We start from the raw sequence: 13,752 nt of genomic DNA, 5'->3' as shown, positions 1-13,752 counted from the left end.
GTGGATCTGGGTGCCTGTAAGAGAGACAACATGGACCGGAGACAGAGACCATGCGCAGGGAGAAAATAATGTGAATTACTCTGTATCTTCATGAAGTATGCACAGCCCTGGGCACTTGAAGGCCCCTCTGTATCCCCAGTAGATCTTCTGTATACAGCATGTGCCCTGTGACCAGGGAGCCCTTGATGTCAGCTGGCAGAGGGCACAGGGCAGCATAGGGATTCCCTGGGTTGGCTACCTGCATAATAGCTCACCGAAGGGTGGCATGTGAGGTCTCTATCAAGAGCCAGTAGCCTACTGATTGTCACAGTCATTGTGAAATGTACATACAGGTAATATTTAAAGAGTCATGTATCTATAATAAAAATTATGTTCTTAAGGTCTTGGAGTTAAGGCCGATCACCAGGCAGTGACATACCTCGGAGATGTTCCTTTCAGACAGGAGGTAATAGACACCTATTTCCCTGTCTGGCCATTTGTGTGTTGTGCGCCTCTCAGTGGATGTCTATTTGCAAACTTAGCCAGGTCTGAATTGAGAGGCTGTACAAGAGAGGCAATCTATAGGGAGAAAGAAGCAGCAGGGGTGGGGGTGGCCTGTTGATGAATAAAGATAAAGAATTGGCTGGTATATCTTGGTGTGCAAGAGACACGCTGAATTCTTCACCAAGGAGGCCAACTGACTGTATTCTTCTCATGAAAGGAGGGTCCCAGCCAGCCTGGCTATAAAACTCTGCAAGGATTTTGGGTGAGCAATATTCTACAAGACATGAGAGTATCTTGTGAATTAAGTCTAGGCTCTAGAATGCATGTTATGATTTTGTTTTATATGTAGTCATTTGTTTCCAGTACTTCCACTTGCTACTATTTGGATCTCTCTGCTTTGGTAAATAAACTTGTATTTGATTTCACTATAAACAAATTGAAGTCGTGTGAATTGAGCAGAGTGGTGGTCTGAGGTGGAACTGATAAGCTGGGCCATATGGCTTCTTTGGAAGTAGCAGATTGGTGAAGTCTGTGAGTGTCTAGAGGGCCAGGGGGTGGGCACTCCAGTGGGATGCTTGGAGGGTGCCTGTTGCTAGCCTATAGAGAGCCTGCAGGGCTTGGGAGGTCTAGAGGGGAGTGATTGTGTTGCTTGTGGCTAATGGAGTTGGGGAGCTGACCCCCACCAGGCACAGACAAAGCTCCCTCATGCTAAGGGCAGGTGGTAGCAAGATGCTTTCACTCTTGTGTGACAGGCACACTTCCTTCACACAGCCCTGGCAACATGTCTCAGCCCTGCCTTGGAAGGAATGGCTGCCTCTGGGAGTGAGCGGGACTCCTGTATGCCCTTGTCATCAGCCTCATCTCCTCATAGCACTGTGGCACCAGCGGCCTGTGGCTGACAATGGCCAGAATCTCCTGCAGAAGCTGTGGGGTTTTGGGGAAGATGCTCGGAAACTTTCTGTGGGAAAATGCCCTTTTTGCATAGTCCAGAGTTTTCAGCAGGACATCTCCCTGGCTGGCCAGCCTGGAAGACTCATGTCAGTTTCACTGCCTGAATTTTATCTGAATTTCAGAATGTGAAATTGACAAAAGCCATCCAAGAGGGGGTGCCCAGTTGTAGTGCCTTGACTCTGTGCTGCCCGAGCTCTCAGCCTCCCTACCTCCTCCCCAGCTCTGGGGCTGAGGAGGCTGAATGCCCTGACTGCCTCTCTGCTTCTCTGGCTCTCAGAGATGGGGGAACCAGGAAGGTTGAATGGCTGTGCTGCCAGAGTCAGGTGCCAGGGTGAGTGGTGGGGCTCTTCATCTGTTGCAGCTAGGTGGGAAGGCTCTTGTCAGTTTCACTTTCAGAAACTAACAAGTGTTTTCCAGAGGGGCAGTTGAAAAGCTCCAAAGGAATTTTACTTGAGATCCCTTCCTGCAAATAATGTCACATGTTTGTCTTTTCCTCCTGGAATGGAAATTTTTCAAATATGCGACATTGTCCACGGAAAGGGATTTCCATTTTCCAGCCAGCTCTAGGGAATACGTCTGTGTCCAGTTATCTTTTGCTGTGGTGTTATGACCACGATTAGTGACTGTAATGGTCCTTGTGAATTAGATCATCCATCTGGTGTGTGAGGAGGAAGCTATGTTTTGGGAAATGGGGCAATCAAGGCTGCTCTGGCCCTCTGGCCCCATCAGCAGTGAGTGGATTTCCCTGTTTGAACAATAGGGTTTTGAATGGACTTACCTCTTCCCAAAGACTTTTTAGGGGGAGAAGAAGGGAGGCTGGAATTTCTTCCTTCTCCCCGCTCTCCAATCTCAGCCCACGACTTAAAGAGCTGCAATTTTCTCCAGCTGACCACCTGACATGGTGTCAGGAAAAATCTGCTTTTAAAGGAGACCGGCTCTCTAAGGAAGGAGAGCCAGTTCACTGCCAGAAAGACAAGACATGGCTGGAGGCATCGGGGCAAGAAGCAACTTGCTGTTCCTTTAGGACACTGGCTAAAGCCCCAAGGACTCTCAGGAGGGATGAGAATTCCAAGGAGGTGAAGGTGGTGAACTGCATTCAGATGTTCATTGTTTTGTCTACATCTGAATTTCTCCTGTGCTGTCTACAGGGTCTGTGTTTAAGAACTTCCTTTGCAAAGCTTGTATTCCTTGCTTTATCTGCCATGTGTCCTCTAAGAGTTAAACTTCTGAGTGCACAGCTCTGGGGACAGCATGCATAAACTACAGGTGGGAGGCCTGGGGGACTCAGCACTGCTCTCGGGGTGGAGGGCAGTATGACTGTGGGATCTCACATGCCAAAATGGGCACCAGAGAGGACATCTGCATCCCGGGAGTGTGCTGAGAACTCAAAGCTAGAGACAGTATCAGGAGGCTGCTCAGAACCAGCAGGCTTGAAAGCACAGGGAATCCTGACATTGGGTCCAATAGATCTGACTGGTGATCAGCCACTAGAAGGGAACTCAGCCAGGGCTGTAACAGAGGCCAGAGAGGATTTAATTACCTCCGGCAAGCCATGGTGCAAATCCCAGAGGGAGGGCTTGACATGGGGACTGGGCTCATTCAGTTATCTCCATTGGGTTAATCCAGTTGTGTCCTGCCGAGAGGATTTTCCATGTAACATGGTGGATAGGGTGGCTCAGATCTGGACTGAGAAATCTCCCGGCATGAAGGCCGAGCAAGGTCTGGAGGGACGAAATGCCAGATCTTCTCTGCTTGAGTTTCAGCCTCTGCTGGGGGAGCACAGGGCTATGATCTGAGGGTTGGACTCAAGTTTCCTGGCTGGTGAAGGACAGCAGGCAAAATCCAGTGCTCAGGGAGAAAGTCCTTGGGCTGCTGCCCTTTGGAAGGACTGTTAGGCCTCTGCTCTAGACACCGACCATGTGATGTGGACAATCTGGTTGTCTGTCAGCCCCTTTCAGATCTCCCTGAGAACGCTGTGGTGAGGCAACTCTGGCAATGCCTGGAGTCCTCAGCTTTCTTAGGGCTGGATGCGAAGACTCTGGAGGTCAGTGGGAGCCCTTCGATTGACTTCAACAGGCTTTGGGCCAGGCCCTTCGACTGTCAGTTCTGTGGAGCCTCAGGGGGAATGTAAAATAATACAGACATGAGTTCAATTCATTGAGGTTCAGATTCACAGCAGAGATGGTGAGCTTTGCAAAGAGTTCCTTTAGAATTCAGTTCATAGGTCATAGTCCAATGTCCAAATCTCATATTCAGGGTGTACCAGCATAACTGGGACTTCAGTCTTGTGACTCAAACTTCCCCTGATGAAGCCTAAGCAGATCTGAGATGACAGAATCAGGACCCAAGGATCTTTTATACAATTTCATGTCTTTTGACAAGTTGGAATTTCTTCAGGGAACAAAAGGTAATTAGGATGACTTTGAAGGAGGTCCATCACCAGTACTTAGCTATATGAATTAACATAAGGCCATTCACAGTACATTTCAAAGAGAGATGAATGCCGAGATATCCTATGTTTACAATTAATTTAAATGCAAGGATCTTCTTTTGACCTCTGAATTATCAGAATACAGCATAGACAGGGACTGTTGATTACATTGTCAGACCCTACTCATACATATGTAAAAACACAAACATTATCTCCCCACATGTCTTTTGAGGGTTATTTATTTTGCAGGATGTTTAACCCTTTCTAGCCATGTGTCACAGAAGGGTAACACTAAGCTCAGTTTTAGCTTATGCAATGGGGACTGAAAATCATTTGCCTTTGCAAGGAAGGAAATAAAAATATGTGTCACATCCTTCTTCAAAAGCCGGACAAGCATTTCATTCTCTAAAAGGAACTCTGTACGCAAACAGATGAGGTTTCACAATAGGGTGCAGAGAAAACATGGGAGCCTTTGCCCAAGCTCTACATGAACAAGCAGAGCATTGTGGCTTTGGCATCCAAGATCAAGGACACTGTGCAGCAGAGATTGTCTAGTAGCTGGGGTTTTCAGCAAGGAGCTTTCAGAACAAACAGCCAATATCTTAGCTAGCGCTGGACTAGGCAAATCTAACCGGCACGGCAATGTGAGCTAGTGAAAATTAACTGCCAAAAAACTTTGCTATTGCAGTGTTAAGGTTGCCCAGTAGTGCCTCGTGCCCTTCAAGATCATGGAGAGAGATTAAATTTAAACCTCTGAAAACTAAGAAATTAAGAGTTATGGTACATAACAGCCGGTTGGCAGCCGGTGTCAAGTGGAGTGCCCCAGGGGTCGGTCCTGGGGCCGGTTTTGTTCAATATCTTCATAAATGATCTGGAGGATGGTGTGGATTGCACTCTCAGCAAATTTGCAGATGATACTAAACTGGGAGGAGTGGTAGATACTCTGGAGGGCAGGGATAGGATACAGAGGGACCTATACAAATTGGAGGATTGGGCCAAAAGAAATCTGATGAGGTTCAATAAGGATAAGTGCAGGGTCCTGCACTTAGGACAGAAGAACCCAATGCACAGCTACAGACTATGGACCGAATGGCTAGGCAGCAGTTCTGCGGAAAAGGACCTGGGGTGACAGTGGACGAGAAGCTGGATATGAGTCAGCAGTGTGCCCTTGTTGCCAAGAAGGCCAATGGCATTTTGGGATGTATAAGTAGGGGCATAGCGAGCAGATCGAGGGACGTGATCATCCCCCTCTATTCGACATTGGTGAGGCCTCATCTGGAGTACTGTGTCCAGTTTTGGGCCCCACACTTCAAGAAGGATGTGGATAAATTGGAAAGAGTCCAGCGAAGGGCAACAAAAATGATTAGGGGTCTGGAACACATGACTTATGTGGAGAGGCTGAGGGAACTGGGATTGTTTAGCCTGCAGAAGAGAAGAATGAGGGGGGATTTGATAGCTGCTTTCAACTACCTGAGAGTTGGTTCCAGAGAGGATGGTTCTAGACTATTCTCAGTGGTAGAAGAGGACAGGACAAGGAGTAATGGTCTCAAGTTGCAGTGGGGGAGGTTTAGGTTGGATATTAGGAAAAACTTTTTCACTAGGAGGGTGGTGAAACACTGGAATGCGTTGCCTAGGGAGGTGGTGGAATCTCCTTCCTTAGAAATTTTTAAGGTCAGGCTTGACAAAGCCCTGGCTGGGATGATTTAATTGGGGATGGGTCCTGCTTTTGAGCAGGGGGTTGGACTAGATGACCTCCTGAGGTCCCTTCCAACCCTGATATTCTATGATTCTATGATACCCTCCCCACACAACCTTAACTCTACCCTCCTGGAACTGTCAATAGCCACTAGAAATGGCTCAGTCAGGGTGGTGCCACAATAAGTGGATACAAATCACCCAGCAAGAAAATAGTGGCAGCAGATGTGAGAAGGAGGAAAGAAAACATTCCCATGGGGAAAAGGGAAGCATCATTTTAAGAGCGTAGAGTTCCCATGGGAAAAAGGGGGTAGGTGAGGCAAAGGCAGACTCAGGGCAAGTGAGGTCTGCTCAGCTAGTAGAAATGTGCAAGAAAACCAAGAAACAATGACAGTGAAAACATATTTGTACAACAAAGGAATTAAGGAGATGACCTCACTCACCTTCCCTTGGTTTTTTTTCCAGAGATCTGTGTCCAGAGAAAGCATCATGAGCAGGCTGGGCTGTTAATCTCAAAATCTGCAGTGCTATTGTTAGATTTAAAATTGATTCAGGGGCAGAAGGGACTGTGATTTGTGAAGCGTCTTTTAAGAAGAGCCCTAGCTCTGACCCAGAGTAACCAAAGGCAGAGCTCAGTAGCCTAGAGGCACAGATAAATGAGCCAACCTTATCAGAGCTTGCGAGAGTAATTCTAGAAGGATGGACTATGTAAAAAATCCCAGGTCCTTCCAAACACAAAATCCCTTTGGGAATACAGTGATGGAATTCCTGCATCTTATGGGATTCTGTCCAAAGGACACCATTGTCATGATGCCACACAGCGTGAGATCACAAATACTAAGCATTATCCACAGTGCTCTTCTGGGTATGGAGAAGTGTAAGAACAAAGCCCGAGATGCCATGTTCCAGCCAGGCAGGAATGCTCCTTTGAAGATAAGGTATCCTAGTGTGGAATCTGCAGTCAGGTGAGGAAACAAGAACCTCTGTTTGCCTTTGGTTTAAAATTGGTACAGATCTGTTTGAATTAAGTGGGAATGATCCTCCATTATTAGTGGACAACTACTCAATTAAAAAAAATTTGAAATGTTGCACAACACATCAAGTAGCAATGTAATAACAAACACTGTGAATTGCAGGTAGCTCATCATGTGATTCCAGAAGAATCACAGATAAAGGTGCCCACAAGTCACAAATTATTTTTATTATAGTAACATGTAGGGGCCCCAGTTTTGGACCAGGCACAGTACAAAACACCACAGATAGTTCCTGCCCCAGAAAGCTGACAATGTGAGTATATGACAAGACAAGAGACAACAGATGGATGCAGACAGGTAGGGGAGCACAAGGAAACAATGAGAAAATACTGGTAGTTGATCTCAGTACGACATTGTCAAGTTTTTTGAAGGCCAATAGCTCAATTTAACCATTCCCTTTGATATCTCAGTTCAGCCATGTTATGTCACATCCTTTCGATGCACAATCAAATAGGTTAGCAGAAGAGTAGTACAAATAGCAAAAAACTTGAGCAGATGAAAACAAAAAGTGGCAGATTCAGTGGATCCCAAACTTAGTACTGTCAGAGTATTGCAACCCATTTATCACTGCTTTATTTGGATCCCCAGCTGAGATACTTGTGGGCAGAAGGACAAAAACCTAGCACCAACATATGAAAAAGTTCTTGAGCCATAATCAAGGCACGCTGAAGTAGTTTATCAAAGAGCTACATACCAGGAGACAAGAACAGAGGAAGTTCTATGACAGGAATGCCAAATTGCTACCTCCACTGTGAGTGGGAGAATGTCAGATTCCAAACCCACTGCTGGACTAGCCACATTAAGGTCCATCATAACCACCGCTCAGTCCTCCAGAGGAGAAGAGGTATTGGCTGTGTTTCTTGAGGAACATCCAGAATGTTGCTGGAAGTGCTTGGATGCTGCCAAGAATTGGTTCTGAATGGAAAAATGCAAATTCATCACAACTGTTCATGAAACAAGGTTGGCTTTGATGACTTTCCCAACTTGAGAAAATGTGGAGGAAAAAAATTTCAAAATTGTCAAAACATTTCCACATTTTCAAAATGAAAAGTTCTGGTTTTCCAGTTCAAAATAACTTGTTTTTTTAAATGTAAGCTAACTGGACTGAAAAGAAAAGAAGTTGAAATTGCAATGAACTGTTTCAAAATTATTGAAACATTTCAATTGACCACCTCCCACAAAATTAGTTTTTCTCTTTGCAAAATTTTTTTGAGATTACAACTTTTTGTCCTGATTCAAGATGGGGAAAAATTTCTAACTCTTGAAAAATACTTGCAGGGTGGAAAAACCATTTCCCACCCAGGTCTCACAAGTAACAACGGCCCACTCAGGCTGACATCTTATTCGTCATGGACTTCAACCTGGTGGCCACCATCTCCACCATCCTGGCCTCTTATGGCTCCATTACTGTTGCCTGTATTGGACCCCAGTTCTGAATTTTCACTGTTTTGGACATAGCTAATGGGTTTTGGTCTCTGCCACTAGCTACCTCGTGTCAGTATAAAACTGCATTCACATGGGAGGGCAGTCACTTCTGCTGGACAGTCCTACCCCAGGGATATAGGAACTCCTCGGCAATTTTTCACAGATACATGAGACAGGCTCTGGAGAGGGTGGATTCAGCAAGGTGCATACAATATGTAGATGACCTGTTGTTAATGTCAGGGACAGAGGAAGAAGACAGGGAACTAACCGAGCAGATCCTTCAAGCTTTGGCAAGAGAAGGATTGAAGGTCAATGGGAAAAAGGCTCAGATGGGACAGACAAGAGTGACCTACTTAGGAGTGGAAGCGTCTCAGATGGGAAGGGAAATTGATAAGGGACGGGTGCAACTGATCCAGTCCCTGCCACTGCCTACAGATGTTAAAAGCTTGCAAAGTTTTCTGGGTCTAACTGGATTTTGCAGGGATTTTGTGGCCAATTATGCAGAAATAGCCCAGCCTCTATTTGACCTAACCCGAGCCTCAACTTGGGAATGGTCAGAAGAGTGTACTGAGGCAGTGAGAGTGCTAAAGGAAAATCTGGCCAGTGCTCCAGTGCTGGCCTCCCGGATGGGGAGAAATTCTTTTATCTGTACCCTTTGGTATCGGACACTACCATTGGCATTGGACACTACCATTAACACAGGAGTATGGAGCAAAGGACCGACCTGTGGCCTTTGCCTCTTGACTTTTGAGTGCTGTGGAACTGAAGTATGGATGGTGTGAAAAGGTTCTGTTGTGCTCCTACTGGGGGGTTGGGAAATTCAAATGCCTCACGGGAATGCAGAAAGTAATAGTCCAATCTCATCATGACCCCCTGTGGCTGTTAAACATGCACACAATCTTACAGGGACAAGTGAGTGGGCAGCATATTGCCCAATGGTTGCTGGCTCTACAGGCAGAAAATATTAAAGCAGAAGTGTTAAAGGAACCCATAGTCTGGGTAGCTGGATTACATCTGGCTGGCACCCCACACCAACGTGAAGCCAGCCCAGGTAAAACCCAACATCAGGTGTTTCGGGCGGCTAACCCCAATCAGGTAAAGGAGGGGACACTGGTATGGTTTTTGGATGGAAGTTGTAGGTATCAAGGGGGACGGAAAACTGCAGGCTTAGCTGTTGTGGGAATCAGAGGCAATGAGACAGTCAGCACCACTGGTTTCTCACTAGAAGCAAAGTCAGCTCAGGAGGCAGAACTGGCAGCCTTGCTAACAGCTTTAAATGAAGTGGATCCCAAATTTGAGCCAGAATGTTGGGTGGTGGTAGATTCAGATTATGTATTTTGTGATGCCACATTAATGCTGAGATGGTGAGTGGATAATCATTTCAGGGCAACAGACGGCTCCACAATCAAGCATGCTACCTGGTGGAAGCGAGTGGAGGAGCTGAGTCACTGTTTAACACGGATCAATGTGGTAAAGGTAAAGGCACACAAGAAAACAGGACCCCTAAGCAGAGGGAATAATCTGGCCGATGTAGAGGCCAAGCGGGCTGCAACAGAGGCACCCCCATGGCCCTGGGAGCCAGAAGAGAGAGTGCCTGTAGCAGTGTTAACAAGAAGCGGGGTGGAGACAGATCGGGGAGGGCGAATTCGAGAGTTGCAGGAATCTGACCCAGGACTGGAAGGCATCATGAAACTTGGGGACAGGCATGTGCCAAAGGTGGAACTAATGGAAGGGATTTGGTGTGTCTTAACAACTGAGGGACCAGTAATGTTGTGCCCTCAGGGAAGTCAGACGGCTTTCTTAAGCTGTGTCAAGGTTCCTTCCCCACTCTGAACTCTAGGGTACAGATGTGGGGATCTGCATGAAAACTCCTAAGCTTACTTTTACCAGCTTAGGTTAAAACTTCCCCAAGGTACAAACTAATTTTACCCTTTGCCCTTGGACTTCCACTGCCACCACCAAACTTTATCTGGGTTCCTTAAAATACATAGTTTGGAAACATCTTTCCCCCCAAAATCCTCCCAACCCTTGCACCCCACTTCCTGGGGAAGGTTTGGTAAAAATCCTCACCAATTTGCATAGGTGACCACAGACCCAGACCCTTGGATCTGAGAACAATGAAAAAGCATTCAGTTTTCTTACAAAAAGACTTTTAATAGAAGTAAAAAGGAATCACCTCTGTAAAATCAGGATGGTAGATACCTTACAGGGTAATTAGATTCAAACATAGAGAATGCCTCTAGGCAAAACCTTAAGTTACAAAAAAGACACACAGACAGGAATATTCATTCTATTCAGCACAGCTATTTTCTCAGCCATTTAAAGAAATCATAATCTAACGCATATCTAGCTAGATTATTTACTAAGTTCTAAGACTCCATTCCTGTTCTGTCTCCGGCAAAGGCATCACACAGACAGACACAGACCCTTTGCTTCTCTCCCTCCTCCCAGCTTTTGAAAGTATTTTGTCTCCTCATTGGTCATTTTGGTCAGGTGCCAGTGAGGTTACCTTTAGCTTCTTAACCTTTTACAGGTGAAAGGATTTTTCCTCTGGCCAGGAGGGATTTTAAAGGGGTTTACCCTTCCCTTTATATTTATGACAAACTGGGTGCATGGAAGCTTGGCAGGGGGACACCCCGGGTTTGAGGAGGCACTGGGAACTTTAAAAAGGTTTTGCTGGTGGCCAGGAATGGCAGCTGATTTAAAATCACATCTGGAACGTTGTTTGGACTGTGCCAGGCACAGCCCACCACACAAGGTGCTAAGGGGAGAATTAATGAGACAAGCTCCAAGGGGACCATGGGAAAGAATACAAATTGACTACACAGGACCCCTACCACCAGATCACAGGAAAAACCGATTCATGTTGGTGGTAGTGGATGCTTTCAGCAGGTGGGTGGAAGCTTTCCCATAAAGTATCAAACTGCCCGGGTAACTGGTAAATGAGGTATTCACTCGCTGGGGGGTCCCAAAGGTGATTGACTTAGACCAAGGAGCAGCTTTCCAGTCAGATCTGTTAGGGGAGCTATCGGCCTTCACTGGAATCACACAGTTGTTCCATATTGCTTATCACCCACAGGCTGCAGGGCAAGTGGAACGCATGAACCACACCATTAAAAGTGAGCTAAGAAAGGGAGTAGAAATGGGAGGAAAAAACTGGTCAGTTACTGCCCTTTGACTTAATGAGAATAAGGGCACAGGATTTTCTCCATATGAAGCGCTCATGAGAAGGCTCATGGAACGGTGGGAAAATCTACTTACCCCAGTACCTGGGGAAGTCACTATACACGGCTTAACACAAGAATGGATTTTAACTCTAATCGAACATGTAAAAGCAGGCGGTGGCCTGGCAAGACGAGCAAGGAGCAGCAAGAGTCAAAACATGGTATGACCTGCCTGGGGAGCGTAATCTACCCATGGTGGGAGATCTAGTGATGTACAAGATTCCAGGTCAACACCAGCTCCTAAATGGAAGGGCCCCTACCTTGTCCTTGACCAATTAGGGCCCAGTCTGCTATTACTGGGTACAGAGAATGGAGGATGAAAGTGGGTTCACTGCATGCAAATAAAAAGGTACAAACAGGGGATTGGGAAAGGCGACGTGTACATTTTGTTATGTGTGTATTACAGGTTAATTCAAAAAGGAGAAAAGGATGAAAATTCTCTGGCCCTGGATGGAACAATTACTAGTGCTAATCACAATTGTCACATTTACAAATTCTATTCAGATCCCACGATGTGAAGTGTCAAAAGGAGGAAACACATGGACGGCTACACATGCAACCTGTGGCAATAAAGCTAATGAAGACTATGAGAATCTCCCCATAGAAAGATGTACCACTAATACTCCAACAGGAATTGGGCAGTGTTGGTATATGGTTTATGGATTAGATGGGGGAATCCCAACCTGGTGGAGAATATCAAATTCATCAGAAAATATCGAATGGTACTCCCTGGGTGCTGCCATGATTAACGATAGTGGAAAACACAGTTACCCAGCTATGTGGTTTGTTACAGAGGGTCCAAAGAATATAACCCTCTAGTGTCCTGGAGCAAACGATCCCTCTTGGGAAAATAGGGCCCCACATTTAGGGTGTGATGTTACTATATGTAACCACAATGGTACTTCCATGGAAGATAATCCCCGAAGGTGTGATTGTTATGTACATATTACATTAGGCGTAAAATCCCCTTTGGGACGCTGGGTGTATGATGAGTTAACCATTTTACAGAATGTAACCCTACAGGTGATATGGATGCCAAGTTGGAAGAATCCAAATTTAAAGTGGCCACAGCCTGGAGCCGAGAATATTCCCCGATGAGCAAATGTCTGGGAGCCATTGTGGGAGCAGGTGCAGCCAGCACTTTTTAACGTGTCCTTTCACTCTATTACATGGGTGGGACGCCCCAAGGAATGGTGGGTGGACCAAATCCATCCTAATTGTAGTATGTACATAAAAGGATTGAAACAACAATTCAATGCATGGGTGAGGGGACACACCTGGAATCGTCGTCGGAAAAGGGGGTTGTGGGCAGCGGGGAACACTATGCTGGGTACATGGAATCTGGGGGACAAGTGGGTAACCAAACAATTAGTAAGCCAAAATATGAAATTTCAACAACAAATTAATGAATTAATGGCACAGCAACAATCGGCAGTTGCCACAGGGTGGAGGACAGCAGTAGAGGTAAACTTGCAGTTAAATCGTTGGGCAGGGGACCTGGTGACATCGGTAGGGGATGGCTTCAGAAGACTAACATGGGGAGAAGTGTGCGTAGGTATTCAAAATGCTCAGCTAATAATGTTAATGGATATTATGAGAGATGCTTGGTCAGAACAATGGCCTTCAGTATTAAATCGGGAGGCTAGCCCATATTTATCCACAATTGCAAAAACATACCCATCTACCTGGAAAATAACATCCCCGACCTGTGGGGACAGTTCTTGTGCAATTGTTACTATGATACCATGGGAAGGAAATGCAAATAAGGTGGTTCCCTTGAACCCTATGGGAGTAAGTAGGGAAGGGGGAGTGCGTTGGGAGCCACTAGGAAATAGGTGGTGGGGGGGTGGAATGGGGTAAATTGGACTGTCATCACATTAAGCAGTTGTATATCCAGAAGAGGAATATGGATGTGCCCCTCTCCTGTGACTATGGAGGAGCAGGATCAATGGCCTATTGCAAAGGGGGGGCATTTAGGGGTAATATATATGGGGTACAGTGTATTCTGTTGGGAATGTATGCAATCCTGCAATATAACACTAGGAGGCAAAATCCTTCCAGTGTATGACCAAATTATGAACTTCTATACACTGCCACCTGGACTATGGTGCACCAATGGATCAGTGGACTTAATTGTTGTAAACAATCGAACCGGCACCTACTACCCCATACTGTACAAAGTAGTTGAATTGGTTTGGACAATACCAAATTTCACTGTGGATATTCAATGGACACACAATATGGACAAAAGTACACAAAGATTACAAGAGCAACTTGCTGCAAGCGCCAACAGTTGGACACACTTACAATACACTACAGGATGGCACTGACAAAATTTTAACCTTATCAAAGGAGGAGAAGCAGTGTTTTTGGTGGTGGCCAGGATGTTGGACCATACTGCAGTGGTCAGGACTCTCGGTGTTGCTGTGGATTATCATAGCAGCTGATGTATTGTTAACTATATAGTATGCATATGGAAACGATCAAGGGGGGCACAACCCCCTAGAGA

The 13,752-nt window shown here is 45.9% G+C and overlaps 1 long non-coding RNA gene across 1 annotated transcript; it reads left to right on the top strand.

Annotated features, from left to right (window-relative positions):
• Positions 1-640: 640 nt before the first annotated feature.
• On the top strand, positions 641-12,320 carry LOC140913801 (uncharacterized). The gene is made up of 3 exons (XR_012159660.1): positions 641-745; positions 9,405-9,495; positions 11,650-12,320. It is a non-coding gene; the product is annotated as an uncharacterized lncRNA (long non-coding RNA).
• Positions 12,321-13,752: the final 1,432 nt, after the last annotated feature.

The sequence above is a fragment of the Lepidochelys kempii genome, chromosome 6, assembly GCF_965140265.1.
Source record: "Lepidochelys kempii isolate rLepKem1 chromosome 6, rLepKem1.hap2, whole genome shotgun sequence".
NCBI lineage: Eukaryota > Metazoa > Chordata > Testudines > Cheloniidae > Lepidochelys > Lepidochelys kempii.
This window is presented reverse-complemented; position numbering and strand designations above follow the sequence as displayed.